The sequence below is a fragment of the Leuresthes tenuis genome, unplaced genomic scaffold (genome assembly GCF_036924035.1).
Source record: "Leuresthes tenuis unplaced genomic scaffold, fLeuTen1.0.hap1 SCAF_15, whole genome shotgun sequence".
Lineage (NCBI taxonomy): Eukaryota > Metazoa > Chordata > Actinopteri > Atheriniformes > Atherinopsidae > Leuresthes > Leuresthes tenuis.
Genome location: NW_027325369.1, coordinates 31169875 through 31178364, shown reverse-complemented (window position 1 = coordinate 31178364; position 8490 = coordinate 31169875).

The window sequence follows — 8490 nt, the reverse complement described above, 5'->3', positions numbered from 1 at the left end:
TGATTTTAGGTTCTGTAGATGAGACTCTGCCTCTCTCAGGTGCTCTTTTATACCCAATCATGTTGCTAATTAACCTGATTAGTTTCAACATCTTCCTCCAGCTGTTTCTTTTCAGCAGCACCTACTTTTCCAGCCTTTTATTGCTCCTGTCCCAACTTTTCTGAGACGTCTTTCTGCCATCAGATCAAATATGAGCTCATTTTATTCATCATCTGACATGTTTTCTATGTTTATGAAACTTTCAAATCATTTCCTTCTGTTTTTATTGACTTTTTACAGTGTGTCCCCATTTTTGTGGAACTGGGGTAATAAAAAAATAAGTAGACTTTGTGTTTTGTCAAAGAAAAACGCTGTTTTATTCACTTTATTTAAAGGTCTGAGATGGTTTTGACCGGGGACCGTACTGTAAAGGGAAAGAGGAGCTCGCTTGGATCGCTGCATTCATCCTCCTCTGACTGTTGCTGTCTTGTGAATTTCCCCAGACGGGAATAAATAAAAGCTGATGTTTGTTTTTCACACGACTGCACCTGATTAGTATTAGGAAATAATCACGGTTTGGGCTCAAATGCAGCGTTAGTGTCACGTAACAACAAGCAATTTCTGAGATTGCCTTAGTGATGCATGAACAGCTTCATATGCACTAATTTACAGGGTCCACAAGAGGTTGCATATTTCTGAAAAAGGTAATATAATTTCTAATGCTGGAACAAACAACCCGTGGTATGTTTTTTGGAAGCTTCTCAGTGTTTTTCTCTTATTTTTCAGCATAAACAAATAAAAAAAACTCTCAGTCTCTCTGGTGATATTGAGGAGGAGCTTCAAATACAACTCATACATTAGTAATAATCCAACAATCTCATAAATAACTCCTACAGGTACTGGTAGTTTCATCTGAGTGAGATGTTTGCCTTGAATGAGGATGTTCGGACTTACAGTCGTGTGAAAAAGTTGTTTTTCTTTCCAGGCAGCCGGACCTTCTTTAATCTTTTAGAGGGGTCTTGAGCAACAGTTCTCCAGCTTTCTGAAGTCTTTCAGAGTTTTTCTTTGGATTATTTTCTGCTTTTTCACTCATTTTCAGTCCTTGTAGCTGAGGATTTTCAGAGGAACATGTTTTTTCTTTGTTAAGCCACTGAACTCCGACCTGTGAAGCATTCAGGCAGAAAAAAGGCTCCTAACTCAAGGGATGAACCAGTGTTGTGTCGACACAGAACAGACAACTTAGCAAAGAAGCCATTTTAAACTGGATCTTTAGGCACTTTGTTACAAAGACACATCATTTGTTCCCATTTCTTTAGCTGCATCTATGAAAAACAGCAAAGAAAACAAAGTTTGACAGACAGAAAATAGGATTTCTGCAGCAACAAGGTGATTCCCAAAGAGCTATTAGCTGAAAACTTGGCATATCTCAGCATGGTGTGCAGTGTGTCCTTAAAACATTTGAGGAAACTGGACAAGTGGAGGACAAAAGAAGAAGTGTCAGGCCTAAAAAACTATCTACAGCAGATGAACAGGATCTGAAAGTGATGTCCTTAAGAAAGAGGAAAAAATCCAGCTGTGACCTGACAGGACCTGAGAGATGCATCTGGACCTTCAGCTGATCCATCTACTGTTGGCCCAAGCCTCATCAGAAATGGTCTCCATGGAAGGGTGGCTGTCAAGAAGCCGTTCTTAAGGAAGGGAAACAGGGAGAAAAGGCTGAGCTGTGCCAAATGACACAAGAAGTGGACTGAAAATCAGTGGCAACAGGTCTTATGGAGGGATGAATCCTCCCCAGAGCCCGGACCTCAACATTATTGAAGCAGTGTGGGATCATCTGACAGAGAACGGAACAAAAGGCAGCCCACATCCAAAGAAGAGCTTTGGGATGTCCTTCAAGAAGCCTGGAGAACTATTCCTGAAGACTCCTTAAAGAAATGACAGAAAGCTTGTCTCAGAGGGTTCAGGCTGTGTTGGAGAATAAAGGAGCTCAGACCAGATATTCACTTTAAAGCTGCTGAGAACTGAGAAAAAACTCTGTTTCTGCCTCAGATTCTGGATTTAGATCCATGTTTTAACACGCCTCAATAAACCTCTGCACCTTTTTCCCATTTTCATGTCCATTAGCAGTACTGAGCTAACGTTTTGGAGTCAGATTTCATTAATTATTATCAAGTTCTCTGAAATCTGCTTGATGGAAACGTGAAAATAAAACAAAATTTCTGGTATTTAGAAAAAATAACAACAGTAACAAAGAAAGACCATCAAATATTTAGGGTTGGGGCAGAAATGCAGGGCAGGAAGTCATTTCCTCTGGATACGTAGCATGAAAAGCAACAACAGCAAAGCAGTAAATGCACCTTTTCCTGAGACCAGGCTGCAGCCAGGTTACATCGGCCAAGTAATTCCACATTTCAGCGTCTCCTTCTTTAATATCTTCCTCCTCCAGTCTGTAAATCTCTTTAAATCTTCTCATCCACACTCAGCAGATCTCAAGTCAGGAGAGACTTGTTCAGTGAAGCAGATGTGCTGCAGCCACAGGTTTGTGTGTCCAGAGGAGCTTTTAACGCATTTTAAACGATTCATTTCATGAGAGAAGAAGGAAGTAAGCAGCACACGAGCTCAGATGGAAGTAAAACAACCTTCAGCTGCTGCAGGAAACGTGGCAGAAGTAACAGAGTCGGCATAAAAAGTGACCAAAGATTCGTTCAACGAGCTTCGATTTTGTCAGAAAAACAAATTAATCAAGAAAGCTCAAAACTCCAGTTCCTAAAACCTGGAAGAATCAGCCTCGGAGGACTTTTCAGGAGTAAAAACAGCCCAAAACTTGGTTAAAACGTTGCAGGAGTTCGTGTGAAGCGCGTTGGGGGGAATATTCGGGTCTTTGGACCGACCTCAAAACTCACCGAAGAAACAAGTCTGACACCAAGAGGCTGTTTCAGCTTGAAGTTCGGACATTTTCTGACTCAAACTGTTAAATTTACGCATTTAAAAGCACGTTTAAAGCAGAGGAATCTTCACTGGTGATCAGACAAAGTGAAGTTTACTTGTTTTAAAAGATTTCCCAGTGCACAGGGAAACTGGAAGCTGTGTTTCTCATCCTTTCAATCCATACTTCAGCTTCTTCTTTAAACAGACCAAACATTTCGGATGCATTTCTTTGTACTTACATTGGAAAGCTGCTCCAGTCGGGGGACCAATACCAGCCAAAGTCACAAGAAGAAATAAATGGAAATGATTCATCCTTTACGGGCAGCAGGAGTCACACGGACCAGCAGAGATGCTGTTGGAGCTGTAAAACTGGTCTTTATATACCAACACAGAGCATGGAGGTTAAGTAAACCAGGTCACACCAGATTAACTCCGTTTCTCTTCACTTCAGGCGACTGATTTTGCCTTCTTACCTTCCAGTGTTCCAACCTCTTGGACATTTGACAGGTCTTGAAGCCTCAGAGGTTAAATCATACAAGAAAAACCCATCGATTTGTCCATAAAGTGTTTAATAAAGACGATTAAAAAGCCGAATCTTCGTCTTTGACAGGCTTTGATCCTGAATAAATGCAGATTTTTCCCATCGTCCACCTGCAAACACAGTTTTGGGCTCTAAAACCCCTTTTTCCCACTGTGGCGTTCATGGAAAACCGTGTTTTTGGCTTGCAGCATCAGAAGAGCGCCACTATCTCGCTGCTTTATGTCAGAATGGGCAAATCTGCACAGAAACTTTCACTTATCTGGAAGCGCTGGTCAAAAATAAACAGACTCCACTGTATTTCCATCTTTTTAACAGCAAACAAACAGGTGAATTTAAGGGGATGTGACCCTTTAACTCAGGGGCCTGGTTCCAGGTTACAGATCAGAACTTTTACAACTAGAAAAGCTGAACTGGATCCAAACGGCCTCGACGTTCCCGGTTATCTTTAACATTTAAATGATAATCTTGTGGTTAAAAGGTTCCTGAAGGTGATGATTCCTCTCCTGTGTCAGCAGCTACTTTTGCTGCTGCTCTTTTCCCTGCTTTACTTTGAGGAGAAATGAATATAAGACGGAGTCCACAGTTGCTTCCACGGGTCCAGGGACCGGTGTCTGCATCCTAACTGAGATAAAGGTCACGTTACCCTGGAAACACCTCGGATCAGCCTGCTGAAGGTTTCCAGCCCGGCAGTGGAGCCGACTGTGAGAGTCACGGCCCGCTGATACTTAAGGAGAGTGCTTGAAATTCATGCTCGACATGGTGCTGATGCAACCTCGTGATGCTGTGTGTGGCTGCAGATCCTCTCCTGTTGTCACGGCGCCTGGTTTATCCTCCACAGCACAACAGTTTAAGCCCAAACGCTTCGCCAGACGACTGAAGGAAACACGACATCCAAAGCAACAGATTCTGCTTTTGTTTGTGTATTTCAGACTGATTCAGAGGAACTCCTCTGACTTAATGCTCTTGGCAGCATTTCCTGTGGGGAGATAAGCTGCTGACAGATGACCTGATCTTAATTCAACGCCCCATGATGCAACACGGCAGTGTTATGGCGCCCATGTTGAAGAAGAGAGTTTCAGTTTCTTCACTGACCGACTTCGCTGTGTTCAAATGTAAAATCTGATGCCAGAAACTTACTCAGTAACAGTTCAGACGGACATAAAGAAAGACAGAAACAGCTTCTGGAGGATTCTCCAACCAGCAGGTTACCTGCTGACAGGTGAGGGCGTCAGGATTGGGTATAAAAGCAGCTTCCACCAAAGGTTCAGTCTCTCCAACTTTGTGCCAAACTCCATCAGAGAATCATCAATAAGTTCAGGAAATGTTTCTCAGAGTCAGACTGGAAAGAACTTTGGTCTTTCAGCATCTACAGAGCAGAATATTGGGAACAGATTCAGGGAGAATAAGCAACAATCTCCCCTTTGTTTGCATGGAAGTGGCCGATTATAAATGTTCAGTATGTTTAGGTGTGATTAAAACACTTCCTGTCATGTGACCTTGACTTGCAGAGACTGATTGGTCAGCTCTCGAATGTTTGAGCCATAAATGCACCAAAAGCTTTAAGTCATCTGAACTTGATAAATCTAATATCCAGAAAGGCTGGGAAGACATATTCAGAGCAGGATATTGTGAACAGATTCAGGGGAAATCTCAGTGTGGAAAAGGCCAAGGACAGAAAGCCCTGTTGGATGAGCTCGGAGCCCTCAGGCAGCACTGCAGGAGAAACCGTCAGGCCACCATGATCCATACAGCCACATGGGCTCAGGAGGAGCTGGGAAAAGCATTTCCACTCAACACAGTCCACGGCTGCATCCAGAAATGTGAGCTGAAGCTGCATCACACCAGGAGGAAGCCATATATCAGCTCTGAGCAGAACCACGGCCCAGTTCTCTGGACTCCAGCTCATCTCAGAGGGACAGAAAGACAGTGGACACGGGTTCTGTGGGCAGATGAGTTTCAGCTGCTTCTGGGAAAAACTGCTGAGAAAGAGCATCCAGCTGTTCTCAGAGGAAGATTTAAAGCCAGCGTCTGTGATGGTCTGGGGCTGCAGCAGAGTCCATGGCATGGAGGGCTTCATCTGGGTGAAGGTACCACTGATGCATGCTGGATGTTGGAGTTCTGGAGAGACAGATGCTGCCATCAGGGTGACTTCTGTGGTTATTTCAGCAGGACGATGCCAGCCCTCATTCTGCAGGACTTCCAGCAGCTTCAGACACTCAGAGTGTGTGAGCTCGGCTGCCTGCCTGCAGTCCACATCTGTCTCCTGCTGCAGATGTTGGAGCATCATGAAGAGGAGAACCAGACAACCAGGGACTGCTGAGCAACTGGAATCTGGGATTCAGCAGGAATGGACTCAGATTCCTGTGAAAAACTCATTAAAAAGAGTCATTAAAGGAAGCTGAAGGATGGGAAACTGAGTGTTGCTGCTTCAGATCCTTCATTTGGTTCTGTTTCAGAAACACAAAGAAGAAGATCAGAGAAGACTTCTTTCTGTTAAAGGAGAAATTACAGATTTCATTCATTCAGATTTTTTATTTCTCAACGATTCAAAAACAGTCTTTTTCTTCTGAATGTTTTCAGCAACAGTCGTGTTCTTTCAGCTTTTGTTTCGGGTGTTTATTTCCACAGAAAACAGCCGCCGGGCACCGCTCTCTCTGTCTTTTAAGAGCTGTTCAGGGGAGCCGACCTTGAGATCCTGCACTGAACCTCGAGGTTGTTGGAGATTTTCCTGCAGCAGCTGCTTTTCTCTTTTCACCTTCAGATGAAGAGATATTTGCTTTCAGAGTTTCTCGGAACTGAACTGAATCCATTTTTCTTTCTCCAAATGAAACGTTGCAGTAATCTGCAGTAAAAGCCTGAATTAAACCGAAGAACCTGCTGCCCAAATTAACTTCATCCGACCACAGGTTCCTCTCATTATTGATCTTTTTGATCAGGTTTCTGTGGAGACTTCATTTGTGCAGATGTGGCTGCTCCATCCATCCATCCATCCATCATCCATCCATCAATTATCCAACATCCATCCATCCATCCGTCATCCATCATCCATCCAACAATCATCCATCCATCAATTATCCATCCATCATCTATCCATCCAACAATCATCCATCCATCATCCATCAATCCATCCAACATCCATCCATCATCCATCCATCAATCATCCATCCATCAATTATCCATCCATCATCTATCCATCCAACAATCATCCATCCATCATCCATCAATCCATCCAACATCCATCCATCATCCATCCATCAATCATCCATCCATCAATCCATCCAACATCCATCCATCATCCATCAATCATCCATCCATCATTCATCCATCCATCTATCATTCATCCTTCCATCCATCCATCAATCCATCCAACATCCATCCATCATCCATCCAACAATCATCCATCCAACAATCATCCATCCATCATCCATCAATCCATCCAACATCCATCCATCATCCATCCATCAATCATCCATCCATCATTCATCCATCCATCTATCATTCATCCTTCCATCCATCCATCCATCCAACATCCATCCATCATCCATCAATCCATCCGTCATCCATCCATCTATCATTCATCCTTCCATCCATCCATCAATCATTCATCCATCCATCATCCATCCATCCATCCATCCATCATCCATCCATCCAACATCCATCAATCATTCATCCATCCATCCATCCAACATCCATCATCCATCCATCATCCACCATCCATCCATCCATCCAACATCCATCCATCATCCACCCATCCGTCATTCATCCATCATCCACCATCCATCCAACATCCATCAATCATCCATCCATCCGTCATTCATCCATCATCCATCCATCCAACATCCATCAATCCATCATCCATCCATCATCCACCATCCATCCATCCATCCAACATCCATCCATCATCCATCCATCCGTCATTCATCCATCATCCACCATCCATCCATCCATCCAACATCCATCAATCATCCATCCATCCGTCATTCATCCATCATCCATCCATCCATCCATCCATCCATCATCTATTCATCCATCATTTAGTTCACAGCAGGGGTAATAAAGAACCCCGCCACCTTCACCTACTCCACTCCATGCAAACTGTGATATTTCTTTAATTATCCTTTGACCACGGGGCCTCCTCCCAGTTCAAAGTGACTGATGAACCTCTAACAGGAAGTGACCAGGAGCAGCAGGCTACTCAGACGCTCCCTGGGATTTCTGAACTTTTAGATTAGCCCTCCTGCAGAGAGAACTAATGTCAGAAACGTGCATTTGCCACCTTGTTCCCAGTCATTGGACGAGTTCAGGGATGTAAACAGCCTTGTGAATGCAGAGCTTTGCCCTGTGGCTCAACACCCATTTTCAATCTCACGATCCCTTTTCCCATCACACACGAACAAGGCTTTGAAATACTTAAAAGTCTCCGACCGTCCGACCTCGCCTGACGGGAGCGTGAGATCCTTTTTCCATCCTTCTCCCCTCAGAGAGCTGCATCAACACAGCCACAAGGGCGCGCCTTCGAAGGTGAAGCGACCTCCTGATCTCCACGATGGAAGCCTTCAGCTTTGAAATCTTATCCAGGAAACTCATGAGCAGGAGTGGAGCGAAGGTGCAGCCACACAGGAAAGGCCATAAAGCAAAAATAAAATGACTTAGTCTGAAGTTATGAAAACAATCTTCAGTCTGTAACTTTGTCCTCTGTAGAAATCTGCACTAATTTACTCATTTAACATAAATTACAACACTGCATCCAATTATGCTGCCAATTAAATCAAAACTATAAGCGACAGCTAAATTATCCTGTAAATCAGCGTAACAAGACTCTATGACATATGAATGCAGTTTAATTAGATGGAAAACCTCTTATCATCTCCTCCTAAACCAGAATTAAATTTAGATTAAGATGGGAAATTAGAAATGTTGGTCAATTAGCCGCATATTTAGATAAAGTGACACTCAGTCGGAGCTGCGAAACAACACAGGCTTCGGAAAAGAAAAGTTTTATTTTTGTCGAGTTGCAGCTATTAATCGTACAGTCCAATAAA